Source organism: Geotrypetes seraphini, chromosome 5 (assembly GCF_902459505.1).
Source record: "Geotrypetes seraphini chromosome 5, aGeoSer1.1, whole genome shotgun sequence".
NCBI classification, from domain to species: domain Eukaryota; kingdom Metazoa; phylum Chordata; class Amphibia; order Gymnophiona; family Dermophiidae; genus Geotrypetes; species Geotrypetes seraphini.
The window spans coordinates 216,023,466-216,037,920 of record NC_047088.1 but is presented as its reverse complement, the minus strand read 5'-3'; positions in this window follow the sequence as shown (position 1 = coordinate 216,037,920).

Genomic DNA, 14,455 nt, shown 5'->3' with positions numbered 1-14,455 from the left:
GGCCCATAAATCTAGACAAAAAAATGACAGGCATAATTTTTAAAGTTCCTAAATTAAGATGATGTTTTTTCAGCTGACAAATTATTTATCTATTCAATTTTCTATACCGTTCTCTCTTCTAAATTTGTCTGAACACAAGGTGGAAATGTAGGAACCTAACAGGAGTATACAGTACATTTGGGAGCTCAGCACTTTCTGAATATTGGGTCCTCTGAGTCTGACTGGTAGATGTTGCCATGGCACAAAGAATAAGACACCCCCCCCTTCATCAGCAACCCCCCTCCCCACTTTACCTGACCCAAAGCCAGATTTGATAACCAAACCCTTATCTTCTCCATGGCAATCGTGTGTATTGCTCTCTCTCTCTCTTACTTACTCATACACACAGAAATATAGATATAGATATACACACACTGGTCCAGCAGATGATAAACTTATTAAAAATAAATAAAAATGATAGATTCCGAGTACCCGTGCGCCAGGCTGAATAAATTCTAAAATGTAGTGTCCCTTGACTGAAAAATCTTTGAAAAATTTTAAGTCTCAATTAAAGGCTTGTTACTTTAAAATGGCATTTGACATTACTCTTTTATAATTTTCTATTTTTTTTTTTTCTTTCTTTCTTGTTAATATGGGGGTCCTTTTACTAACTGATTTAGCACGCGCTAAATGCTACGGCACCCATAGAATATAATGGATGCCTTAGCATTTAGCGCGTGCTAATCTTTAGCACGCGCTAAATCGACTAGCTCATGCTAAATTGGTTTGTGCACTTTAGTAAAAGGAACCCGTGGTTTTTCTATTCCTCTCTACCTTTTGTTATCTTCCTTTTAGTTCTTCCCCATAATATATTGTAAATCTTTCCTTCCCTTTATAGCCAAATTGTTTGTTTTGTTGTGGTTGATTTACCCTGTTTGTCCTTGATTTTATCATTTTTAACCCTTTTTATTGTAAAATGCTTTGGTTTAACAACCTTGTTTAATAGTTGTGATATATCATGTAAAGTAACTGTAACTGTAATGCTTATAAGAATCAGAGAACGTCAATTGAATTTTGCAGAATGTTTTGTTCCCTTAAAAATTATGTTAAGCACAGCTAGCTATTTTCAGGTATTTTATTTTAAAGCATATTACATGTTTCTCAGGGCTGCATAAAGAGGCAGCATCTGTTCACATTCTTAACACTGTAGCTACTCAACTAGTGATCCCAAAATACTCTCTTAATATACTGTAGTGCCCTCTGCATTTTAGAGTTAGAAGCGATGTCACTGCCATTCTGCTGCGACAATGCATTCTTCAACCGTAGAAAGATGTGCTGTACTTAAATATGCGTGCAGCAATAAAATAACAACATACGTAAAATCAGATGTCTAGACCGGTGTTCTTCAACTGCCGATCCTTGGACTGGTCCGCAGAAATTTCCTGCACGTATATTGGGCCCGAGACAGTGTTCTTCAGCCGCCGCTCCACGGTGCGATCGATGCGGCAGTCTTCGGTCCAGCTCCCTCTTCCTCAATGCTGCAGTGCACGAAGACACAGGCAGCGGCTCCTACACGCTTCCCGCGCCTGAACCGGAAGCCCTCTCTCTGACGTCACGGAAGCAGGCCAGAAGTTAAGGCACAGCATGGAGGGAGGGAGACAACAAAGGTAGGGGGAATGATTTTAGTTTTGAATTTAGTGATTGATTTACATCTGCTGTCTGTTCAGGAAAAAAATGCATTTGTTTCTTTTCCTCTGGGGTTGTACTGCTTGCAGAGTCTTGCATCTTAGGATTTGTTTGTATATACAGTGGTGCCTCACACAACGAACTTAATTCGTTCCAGGAGCAAGTTTGTTATGCGAAAAGTTCGTTATGTGAAACGCATTAAGCGCAGTGACTAACGACTGCCTGCAGTGCCTGCGCGGAAGGATGCAATACATCGGCAGCGATCGTGGAAGCTCGGGCGACTTCGTTATGTGAAACGAAGTTCGTTGTATGAATCATGACATGAAGTTCGTTGTGTGCAGCGTTCGCTGTGCGAGGCGTTCTTTATGCGAGGCACCACTGTATTAGTACTTTTACTTTTTGGTCCTGTATTTGTATGAGGCTATCTGTGTTCTGGTAGGAATGAATATTGAGACGCATGCAGTGTGCTTTGTGTAGTTTAATTTTGTGGTTGACCATTATGTGTTGTTAATACAATTATATTGTGTGTGTGTGTGTGTGTGTATACAGTATATGAAAAATGAATGAAAAAAATGGTGTTACAATTAGTACTATTAGGGGGGCGGGGTCTGGCCCACAACATAGCCCGGTGTTCTTCAACTGCCGGTCCACGGACTGGTGCTGGTCCACAAAATAATTATTTTATTTCTATCAGTCCATAGGTGTCAAAAGGTCTAGACCAGTGTTCTTCAACCACCGGTCCATGGACCAGTGCCGGTCCACAGAAATTTCCTGCCAGTCCACAGGGCCAGCACGTGCATCAGGCCCAAAACAGTGCTCTTCAACTGCCGGTCCACGGTGCGATCGATGCGGCGTTATCTTCGAGCCAGCTCCCTCTTCCTAACTGATTCAGTGCACAAAGCCACGGGCAGTGGCTCCTATGGATATCTTGCGCCTGAACCGGAAGCCTTCTCTCTGACGTTGCAACGTCAGAGGGCAGGCTTCCAGATTAGGCACGGGACGTGCAAGGTGCAATTAGTACTATTATGGGGGCGGGGTCTGTGGTGGAGATTGGGTAGAGATGGCCAGGGTCTGGCCCACAACTTAGCCCAGTGTTCTTCAACCGCTGGTCCACAGACCGATGCCGGTCCACAGAATAATTCTTTTATTTCTGCCGGTCCATAGGTGTAAAAAGGTTGAAAAACACTGGTCTAGACTACATAGCCTTGAAGTTCAATGCAGTTTACAAAAAATTAAATAGTTACGAAATGAAACATGGAGATCTAATCAGTTAAGAATTTTGAGAAAAGATAAGTTTTTAGTTTTCTGAAAAATACATAAGAGTGAGATGTGAATTGCAGGTGTCAGAAATCCTGTAGAAAGCTGCCTGAAATGAGAGAGTATGATCATGATATTTCTTACTTTTACAACCCTTGAAGGAGGGAAATACGAATAGGGCATGAGATCTTCTACTGTTACTTTGAGAAGCTCAGTGGCGTACCTAGGGGGGGGGCGGGGGGGCGGGCCGCCCCGGGTACCAGCCCTGAGGGGGTGTTCCCGGCCTTGCCGCTCAGTCCCCCCCCACGCCCGAAGGACCGCTCGCCCCACTGACCTTCCAGCACACCTATGAAGCAGCCCGCAGCAGGATCGCGACGTCAGCAATCCCTCAGCTGCTTGGGCGCTGCTTCCTCTGACGTCAGAGGAGGGGGCGGGACCGCGACGCAGGAAGCAGCTCCTAAGTAGCGCAAATATAGCTGACGTCGCGATCCTGCTGCGGCTGCTTCATAGGTAGTGCGGGGAGGCCAGGGGGGCGAATGGTCCTTCGGGGTGGGTCGGGGATCTGACCCAGTTCTAATACCTCTCCGTCTCCGTGCCGACCGACCCCCTCAAGGACCGACCCTTGGAAACATGTTTTCAGGCTTGGAATCCAGTTAAAAGGCAATAGACGCTCTGTCTATACCTGGGACCAAACTGAAAGAAATTTGTCCAGCCCTGGCAAGTTCAAACCCAACTCAAACCAAATTCTGCACTCCTGGGGAAGGGGGAGGTTTTGCTTCTGAGAAAGTGCTCCTTAGTACATCAGAATCTCTGTCTGCTTCTTGGCACCAGCACTGGAGAAATAATGAGACGCCCTACTTTCTTTCTGCATGTGAAGCCATCTGGAGGGGGGGGGTGTTTGTGAGTACCAGAAGGCACTGCGAGGAAGGAACGGGGTATATTAGTAGATCTGTGTGTGATGGAGGGCACTAGGGCCAGCAGGAGTGAGGTACATAGTTAGAGCTGTAGAGGGGGGGGGGGGGAGAAGGGGGGGGTCCCTATTGCAAGGGAGGAGTGAGGTTTTCCCTCGCCTTTTCTTCAGTCCTAAAGTTCACATTTTCTGGCTTTGGCTGCCTTCAGCAGTCATGCGACCGGGTAACAAAGCCCCCCTGACCCTGCACGCTGTCTGATTCGGCTGCTGTTGAACAGTTTGCGTGCCGGAACCCTTCTCAGGCTGAGTGGAATTTGGGTTATGAGCTGCAGGGAGTGGTTGTGAATTTCTCCGTGAGAACCTTGTGCATCCTCCTCCAGCTTGAGTCCGCACTAGACGCCCGCACTAGACGTCCCCACGTAGACGTCCGCACTAGACGTCCGCAATAGACGTCCGCACTAGACGCCCGCACTAGACGTCCCCACTAGACGCCCGCACTAGACGTCCCCACTAGACGTCCGCAATAGACGTCCCCACTAGACGTCCGCAATAGACGTCCCCACTAGACGCCCGCACTAGACGCCCGCACTAGACGTCCCCACTAGACGTCCCCACTAGACGTCCGCACTAGACGTCCCCACTAGACGTCCGCACTAGACGTCCCCACTAGACGTCCGCAATAGACGTCCGCACTAGACGTCCCCACTAGACGTCCGCAATAGACGTCCGCAATAGACGTCCCCACTAGACGTCCGCAATAGACGTCCGCACTAGACGTCCCCACTAGACGTCCGCAATAGACGTCCGCAATAGACGTCCCCACTAGACGTCCGCACTAGACGTCCGCACTAGACGCCCGCACTAGACGTCCCCACGTAGACGTCCCCACTAGACGTCCCCACTAGACGTCCCCACTAGACGTCCCCACGTAGACGCCCGCACTAGACGTCCCCACTAGACGTCCGCACTAGACGTCCCCACGTAGACGTCCGCACTAGACGCCCGCACTAGACGTCTAGTGCGGACGTCTACGTGGGGACGTCTAGTGCGGACGTCTAGTGCGGACGTCTACGTGGGGACGTCTAGTGCGGACGTCTAGTGCGGACGTCTACGTGGGGACGTCTAGTGCGGACGTCTAGTGCGGACGTCTACGTGGGGACGTCTAGTGCGGACGTCTACGTGGGGACGTCTAGTGCGGGCGTCTACGTGCGGACGTCTACGCGTGCGCGTCCTCGTGCGCGCGTCTTACATTCAGCACCAAGTGGCAGAAACCTAAACCCCAAACTCAGATAAATGCATTCCCAGGCCTTGTTCTCCCCTCCTCCAGGTCAGATTGCTGTTGAAAGCTGAGGCAACAGGAAATACGTCAGCCTCGGGGAGGATCGGAACTCAAGCTGGAGGAGGATGCACAAGGTTCTCACGGAGAAATTCACAACCACTCCCTGCAGCTCATAACCCAAATTCCACTCAGCCTGAGAAGGGTTCCGGCACGCAAACTGTTCAACAGCAGCCGAATCAGACAGCGTGCAGGGTCAGGGGGGCTTTGTTACCCGGTCGCATGACTGCTGAAGGCAGCCAAAGCCAGAAAATGTGAACTTTAGGACTGAAGAAAAGGCGAGGGAAAACCTCACTCCTCCCTTGCAATAGGGACACCCTCCTTCTCCCCCCCCCCCCCCTCTACAGCTCTAACTATGTACCTCACTCCTGCTGGCCCTAGTGCCCTCCATCACACACAGATCTACTAATATACCCCGTTCCTTCCTCGCAGTGCCTTCTGGTACTCACAAACACCCCCCCCCCCCCTCCAGATGGCTTCACATGCAGAAAGAAAGTAGGGCGTCTCATTATTTCTCCAGTGCTGGTGCCAAGAAGCAGACAGAGATTCTGATGTACTAAGGAGCACTTTCTCAGAAGCAAAACCTCCCCCTTCCCCAGGAGTGCAGAATTTGGTTTGAGTTGGGTTTGAACTTGCCAGGGCTGGACAAATTTCTTTCAGTTTGGTCCCAGGTATAGACAGAGCGTCTATTGCCTTTTAACTGGATTCCAAGCCTGAAAACATGTTTCCAAGGGTCGGTCCTTGAGGGGGTCGGTCGGCACGGAGACGGAGAGGTATTAGAACTGGGTCAGATCCCTGAAGAAGCTCATTCTCCTTCTATCAGTTTGGTTCGGTGCAGTGGCGTACCTAGGGGGGTGCGGGGGGGGCGGGCCGCCCCGGGTACCAGCCCTGAGGGGGTGTTCCCGGCCTTGCCGCTCAGTCCCCCCCCACGCCCGAAGGACCGCTCGCCCCACTGACCTTCCAGCACACCTATGAAGCAGCCCGCAGCAGGATCGCGACGTCAGCAATCCCTCAGCTGCTTGGGCGCTGCTTCCTGCGCCGCGGTCCCGTCCCTCCTCTGACGTCAGAGGAGGGGGCGGGACCGCGACGCAGGAAGCAGCTCCTAAGTAGCGCAAATATAGCTGACGTCGCGATCCTGCTGCGGCTGCTTCATAGGTAGTGCGGGGAGGCCAGGGGGGCGAATGGTCCTTCGGGGTGGGTCGGGGCATCAGGCCTTCAGGGTGGGGCGGGCGGGCGGGCAGGCAGACTTTCAAGGGGGAGGGGGGTGACAGGCAGGCAGGCAGGCCTTCAAGGGGGGGTGCAGGTCTTCGGGGGGGGGTGCAGACCTTCAAGGGGGTGCAGGCCTTCAAGGGGGGGACAGGCAGGCAGGCCTTCAAGGGGGGGACAGGCCTACAAGGGGGGGGGGACAGGCCTACAAGGGGGTGCAGGCCTACAAGGGGGGGGACAGGCCTTCAAGGGGGGACAGGCCTTCAGGGGGGGTGCATGCCTTCAGGGGGGGGTGCCGACCTTCAAGGGGGTGCAGGCCTTCAAGGGGGTGCAGGCCTTTGGGGGGGTGCCAACCTTCAAGGGGGGGGTGCAGGCCTTCAAGGGGGGGGGACAGGCCTTCAAGGGGGGACAAGCAGGCAGGCCTTCAAGGGGGGGACAGGCCTACAAGGGGGTGCAGGCCTTTGGGGGGGTGCCAACCTTCAAGGGGGGGGACAGGCCTTCAAGGGGGGACAAGCAGGCAGGCCTTCAAGGGGGGGTCAGGCCTTCAAGGGGGGGACAGGCCTACAAGGGGGTGGGACAGGCAGACCTTTAAGGGGGGACAGGCCTACAAGGGGGTGGGACAGGCAGACCTTTAAGGGGGGATAGGCCTTCAAGGGGGGACAAGCAGGCAGGCCTTCAAGGGGGGGTCAGGCCTTCAAGGGGGGGGACAGGCCTTCGGGGGTGCAGGCCTTCGGGGTGGGTGCAGGCCTTCGGGGTGGGTGCAGGCATTCGGGGTGGGTGCAGGCCTTCGGGATGGGTGCAGGCCTTCAGGGAGGGACAGACCTTCGGGTGGGGGGTACAATCCTTCGGGGAGGGTGCAGGCCTTCAGGGGTGGGGTTTAGGCCTTCAGAGGGGGACAGACCTTCGGGTGGGAGGTAAAGTCCTTCGGGGGGTGCAGGTCTTCAGGGGTGGGGTGTAGCCCTTCGGAGGGGGGACAGACCTTCGGGGGAGGGGGGTCCTGGTGTAAAAGTACACAGAGGGAGAGAGGGAAGGGGGGGTTCAAAGATACGTGCATATGCCAGACTTTGGGGGTTAGAAATAATGGGTCTAAAAACAGAGGAGTGGGAGAGAGATGGTGCATAATGGGATTTAGGGAGGGAAGGAACAGAAAGGGAGAGAACTTGGAAACAGGGGATGGTGTGGAGGGGGGATAGAGATACTGGATAGGAGGATAGTTGGGAACAGAAAGGGAGAGATGGTGGATCCTGGGGTGGTGGGGAGTTGAGAAAAGGTGAATCTGTGGATGGAGACAAAAAAAAGGAAAGATGCCAGATCTCCGGGAGAGGGAAGGGAAACGGAAGGGGAGAACAGAGATGGCAGACGGATGGTTAGCACGGAGAAAGGAGACCCTGGCAAGCAAGACAACAAGAGCCTGGGACCAACAAGATTTGAATATTGATCAGAGAACAAAAGGTAGAAAAAATAATTTTATTTTCTGTTTTGTGATTACAATATGTTAGATTTGAAAAGTGTACATGAGACAGCTTGAAATGGGAACTTTTCTATTTTTGTGAATGGCAAGGCTGAGTTCAGTTAAAATATATGCTTTATAAGAAAATATAATAATGTGTTTTATAAAGTTTATAAGCATTGCTGGCATACTCGGTGAGGTGTTCCTAGTGTTGGTGGTGGTGGTAGCATGTCAGTGTGTTGAGAGGAAGAGGTAGTCTGGGAAATTCTGCTGAGCAAACTCTGGGCCCATTTCCACCCCCAGTTAGTCCACTCCACTCAACTGGTTCACACACTGAGTGGGTCTTTGGGTGTTATTTCTGGGTAGTTGTTTTAGAATCTCTTCCAGTGGTTTGTCAGTATCTCCTTCTGGTCCAAGGAAGGAAACTTTGTCAACCTTAGCATTGACCTTCAGAATATGTTTGTAACAGCGCTGCTTGTGTGGCATTAGGCTATGTAGTGATCGAAAGAAAAAAACAGACCTTTGCACATTTTTGCACTATATGGTGGGTGTATGAGGAGATTCATTTCCTGCACAGTTAAGTCCATGTGAAGTTACCTTGTGCTGTATTTGACATCTAGCAAGGTCTCTGTTTGGAAGGAAAGATCTAAGCTTAAAAATGAAGTGGCCAGAAGTTATGTTAAAAGTAGATAGCGTAGCTGGTTTTAAGAAAGGTTTGGACAAATTCCTGGAGGAAAAGTCCATTGTCTGTTATTAAGACATGGGGGAAGCGTCTGCTTGCCCTGGATTGGTGCACTCAGTTGTTCCCACTTGGAGAACCTATTGACTTTTACTGCTTTTCTGTGTGGCTTTAACATTTTTGCTATTCAGTATACCTAAACTATTATTCAGTAGAAAAAATTTGTTTGTTCAATCAAATCCTGTGTGGACATTGGACTTCTATGAGTGAATGTTCTGCTTGATTGAACAAACTAAATTTTTTCTACTGAATAATAGTCTAGGTACAATGAAAGTAAATAGCAAAAATGTTTGAGTAGATAATTAAGGAAATCTTTTTCATATTGCTTGCTTATGGACTGGGAAAAAAGACTGTTCAAGCAAATGTCTCCAGAACTGCTTTAATGGAAAAATGTGATTTTTTTTTTTTTAAAGTACTTTGTGAAATTTATTGTTGTTGTGAAATTTATTGTTATACTTTGTTTAAACTTAAAAAGCGGTGTCATTAACAGTGAATCTAATCGAAAAATCGATTCAACAGGGTGAATCGGATCGAATGAAATATTTTTCTCTGAATCGGGCAGCACTATTGGCTACCATGAGAATGGGCTACTGGGCATGATGGACCATTGGTGTGACCCAGTTAGGCTATTCTTATGTTATGTTCTCATCTGTAGGGGCCTTTGTTTTCACTTCTTATTTTAATGTATTTTTTTCCTGGGAACTTATCAGTGTTTTTTTATAATGGGAACAAAAATGGAAGAGAATTAATGTGTGTGGAATGGGGGGGGGGTAACTAATTTCTTCAGCTAAATAATTCAATCCACTTCAAACAGACATAGGAGAACTCACGCACCATTCACACACCCTCCAACCAAAAACGTCAAAAGAAAAAAACTGTTCGACAACCTCCTAGCCATTCGAGCTGCAACACTTGACCCCCAACTCTACAACCTATTGACCTCGACCACAAACTACAAAACCTTAAAAAAAGAAATAAAAACCCTTCTATTAAAAAAACACATAAAACCAAACTAACATAATCAGAACTGTCCCAAGCATCACCTGCAACTACTCCATATGTACTTCTGATGTCATGACAATTCAGACATAATTTATGTTATGTTATGTTTGGAATAATGGTTACATAAATGAGGTTCAATAAAAGAAAATTTTCTGTGGGAGCATTTGTTGGAACTTCTGTTATCCTGATTTCTTCTATCTGTGGGCTTTCTTTAGCTAACCTACTTATCTGGGGCTTTCCACTTCTGCAGCTGCCCTTTTCACGGTCCACTTTGCGCTTGCACTCTCTGGGGAGGGGGGGTTGGGTCTGGGCTTGGGGGGGTAGGTGTGTCTGGTAGTTTTGTCTGGGTGGTGGCTGGGTGTTTCTTGGGTGCTTGTTGTGCGGATTGGTGTGTCTGGTGAGCGGTCTGGGTGTTGTTGCTTGTGGGGGTTTTTTTCATTATAAAATATGGCTGAGGGTCTAGTCCGGCTTATTATTCTTGTGGGTTCTGGGGTGGGATTTGTTTGCTTGCCCCAAGTTTTGGCCTTTTGTTGTGTATTGCTATGCCTCTCATTGGCAATTTTCTCTTGGGAGAGGCTTGTTCATGCTTGTTGTTGCTGTTACTCTCATTCTGTGTTCTTTTTGATAATGTATAAGTTTCTGTACAGACCATGGTTGCTTGTCTGGACCTTTTGCCATTCTCAATAAAAATACTTTGAAAAAAAAAAAAAAAAAAGAAAATTTTCACTGCCTGTTTCTATTCTGACCATTTATTCCATTTCATGGTTATTGCAAAAAAAAAAAAAAAAAAAAAATTTTACATGAGGGGGGGGGGGGGGTGTCAAAAAATGATGGGCCCCGGGTGCCACATACCCTAGGTACGCCACTGGAGAAGCTATTGAGAATATATCGACTAAGTAGAGTGGAGCTTAACCAAAGGCAACTTTATAATATATACAGCCTAATGTAAAGATTATACGAGCCTCTACAGGGGTCCAGTGCAACTCCCGATAGTAGGGTTTATATGGTCGAACTTCTTCAAACCATAGATAAGTCTTACTGCAGTGTGCTCAATAAGTTTCAATCTAGCCATATTTTTCTTGGTCCTTGTAAGGTCTCAACTCAGCAGTATATGGCAGAAAACAGAATTTAGGGGCTCCTTTTACTAAGCTGCGTTAGTGTTTTTAGCGCACGCAGCATTTTAGTGCAAGCTAAACCCGCGCTACGCAGCTAGACTAATGCCAGCTCAATGCTGGTGTTAACAGGGCAGGATTAACCAATAGGCCAAGTAGGCACCTGCCTAGGGCCTGAAATGGTTAGAGGGGCCCGATGAAGGACAACATCAATATTGTTTTTCCAAACGGTGATGGGCCCCTCCAGCATCGATCAGCAACGCGGGTCCTCCCCCCCCGATCGGCAATGCGGACCCCCCCGATCGGCAACGCGGTCCCCCCATTGACAGAAAGTAAGACAAGCAAGCAACACAGGTAAGAACTGTAATATTGCAAGCGGTGCTGCTTGCCCAAAGCTTCCCTCTGATGTAGCTTCCTGTTTCCGCCTGGGCACATGGTGGGGTGGGGCGGGTCAGGGGGCCCAGTGTACTTGTGTGCCTAGGGGCCCTCGATAAATTAATCCTGCCCTGGGTGTTAAGGTCTAGCGCGCACGGCAATTTAGCATGCGCTATTCCACGCGTTAAAGCCCTAACGCTGCTTAGTAAAAGGGGGATATATTTCTATAGAACATTCAAGGTTGTCATATTAGTAGAGTTACCATAAGGCACTAGAAAAAGGAGACACCTTCTACAAAAAAAGAAAATGTAATGTTATAATAAAATATATTAAGAGTATAAATATTCAATGATAGTGCTCAGTGAAAGCCATTCAGAACTTCAAGGCCTTGAAGTTCTGAATGGCTTTCACTGAGCACTATCATTGAATATTTATACTCTTAATATATTTTATTATAACATTACATTTTCTTTTTTGTAGAAGGTGTTAACTAGAGCAGAAAATGTATATTTATATATTTATAATTCCCAAGAATATTGAATGTGTTGAACTAGAAAAAGGAGAACAGATTTGAGACATCTGGGTTTTACTTCCATTGCTTTCAATGGAAGTATAACCCAGATATCTCAATCTGTCCTTTTCGTTTTTTTCTGGAGCCATATTGTAACCTTACATTTTAGTATTAGCAAATAACAGCACAATGAAGAAACTATTGAGCCAGAATGTGCATTATGGGGATAAAAATCAGGAATTCTATAATTAGGCTTATGTGGTTAGGTGTCCCTTTCTGTACATATGCATGCCACAAAAATCGTACTTACGGACTAAATTCTTATGGCACCTGAAAAGTCAGTACGGAATAAAAATGTACTTAGTACTATTCTATAAAATATAGCTAAAGTTAAGCGCGGTTTATAGAATACACTTTAGGACATGTCAGTTTTAGGGGTATATTTTTGTTTTTTCAAACTTTACATAAGAACATAAGAATTGCCACTTTTGGGTCAGACCAGTGGTCCATCGTGCCCAGCAGTCCGCTCATGCAGCGGCCCTTGGTCAAAGACCAGCGTCCTAACTGGGACTAGCTCTACCTGCGTATGTTCTGGTTCAGCAGGAACTTGTTTAACTTTGTCTTGAATCCCTGGAGGGTGTTTTCCCCTATGACAGACTCCGGAAGAGAGTTCCAGTTTTCTACCATTCTCTGAGTGAAGAAGAACTTCCTTACATTCGTACGGAATCTATCCCCTTTCAATTTTAGAGAGTGCCCTCTCGTTCTCCCTACCTTGGAGAGGGTGAACAGCCTGTCCTTATTTACTAAGTCTATTCCCTTCAGTACCTTGAATGTTTCAATCATGTCCCCTCTCAATCTCCTCTGCTCGACGGAGAAGAGGCCCAGTTTCTCTAATCTTTCGCTGTATGACAAGTCCTCCAGCCCCTTAACCATCTTAGTCGCTCTTCTCTGGACCCTTTCGAGTAGTACCGTGTCCTTCTTCATGTACGGCGACCAGTGCTAGATGCAGTACTCCAGGTGAGGGCGCACCATGGCCCGGTACAGCGGCATGATAACCTTCTCCAATCTGTTCGTGATCCACTTCTTTATCATTCCTAGCATTCTGTTCGCCCTTTTTGCCGCTGCCACACATTGCGTAGACGGCTTCATCGACTTGTCAATCATAACTCCCAAGTCTCTTTCCTGGGAGGTCTCTCCAAGTACCGCCCCGTACATCCTGTATTCGTGCATGAGATTTTTGTTACCTACATGTATCACTTTACACTTATCCATTTGAACCTCATCTGCCATGTTGATGCCCATTCCTCAAGCCTGATTATGTTATGTTGCAGATCTTCGCAATCCCCCTGTGTCTTCACTACTCTGAATAACTTTGTATCGTCCGCAAATTTAATCACCTCACTCGTCGTACCAATGTCTAGATCATTTATAAAGATGTTGAAGAGCATGGGTTCAAGCACCGAGCCCTGCGGCACCCCACTGGTGATACTCTTCCAGTCTGAATATTGTCCATTTACCCCCACTCTCTGTTTCCTATGATCCAGCCAGTTTTTAATCCACGTGAGTATTTCACCCTCGATTCCATGGCTTGCAATTTTCCGAAGTAGTTGTTCATGCAGAACCTTGTCAGACGCCTTCTGAAAATCCAGATATACAATCTAATCTAATCTAATCTAAACCTTAAGTTTATATACCGCATCATCTCCATGAGTATGGAGCTCGACACGGTTTACAAGAACTTAAAATAGTAGGAAGAGAAGAAGAAAAAGGATTACATGAACTTATGTGAAGAAGGGAGGAGAAAAAGGGGGGGATAGAGTTACTATTTGATGAAAAGCCAGGTTTTCAGTTGTTTGCGGAATAATTGAAGGGAGTCCAGGTTCCACAACGGGATGGTGAGGTCGTTCCAAAGACCTGTGATTTTGGAGAGAAGGGATTTTCCCAGTTTGCCTGCATAGTGGATGCCGCGTAGAGAGGGGAAGGCTAGTTTATACCTTTGGGCAGTTCTGGAGGAGTCGGGACTGGAGGAGTTGAAGGATAGCGGGATAAGAGGAGGGAGGATGCCGTGGATGATCTTAAAAGCCAGGCAGGAACATTTGAAATGGATTCTGGAGATTATTGGGAGCCAGTGAAGTTTAGCAAGGAGTGGGGAGACATGGTCAGATTTGCGTTTTGAGAAGATCAGTTTGGCTGCAGTATTCTGGATTAGTTGGAGTCTTAGAAGACTTTTATTTGATAGATTTAAGTAGATGGCGTTGCAATAATCTAGTTTGGAGAGGATGATGGATTGGACCAGGATGGCAAAGTGTTGTTGGCTGAAGTAGGATCTAATTTTCCTCAGCATGTGGAGGCTGAAAAAGCATGATTTATCCAAGGAATTGAGGTGGTCATTGAGGGAGAGAGAGGAATCGATAATGATGCCAAGGACCTAGGATGAGAATTCAAGTTGTAGTGTATCGCCTGTGGGTAGTGTGAAAAGGGTGGGCAGGTGTTCGAATTTTGGGCCGAGCCAGAGTAATTTTGTTTTTGATTCGTTTAGTTTCATCTGCACCGAGAGGAACCAGGCACGGAGTCTCCTTATGCAAACTGTAATGTTTTCGTGGAGGTTGGTGAGGTTCTGGTCAGCCTCAAGGAGGACAAGGATGTCATCTGCGTAAGTGTAGATTGTTTCAAGGGGGGATAGTTGAAGGAGTTCCAGGGAGGACATGTAGATGTTAAAGAGAATAGGGGAGAGGGGTGATCCCTGAGGGACACCGCAAGATGGAGTCCAAGGAGTGGACATGGTGCCATTTGTGTTGACGGATTAGGAGCGGGAGCGTAGGAAGTTTGAGAACCACATTAGGACGGTGGAGTCAATTCCAATCTCGGAAAGTTGGTAAAGTAGTATGTCGT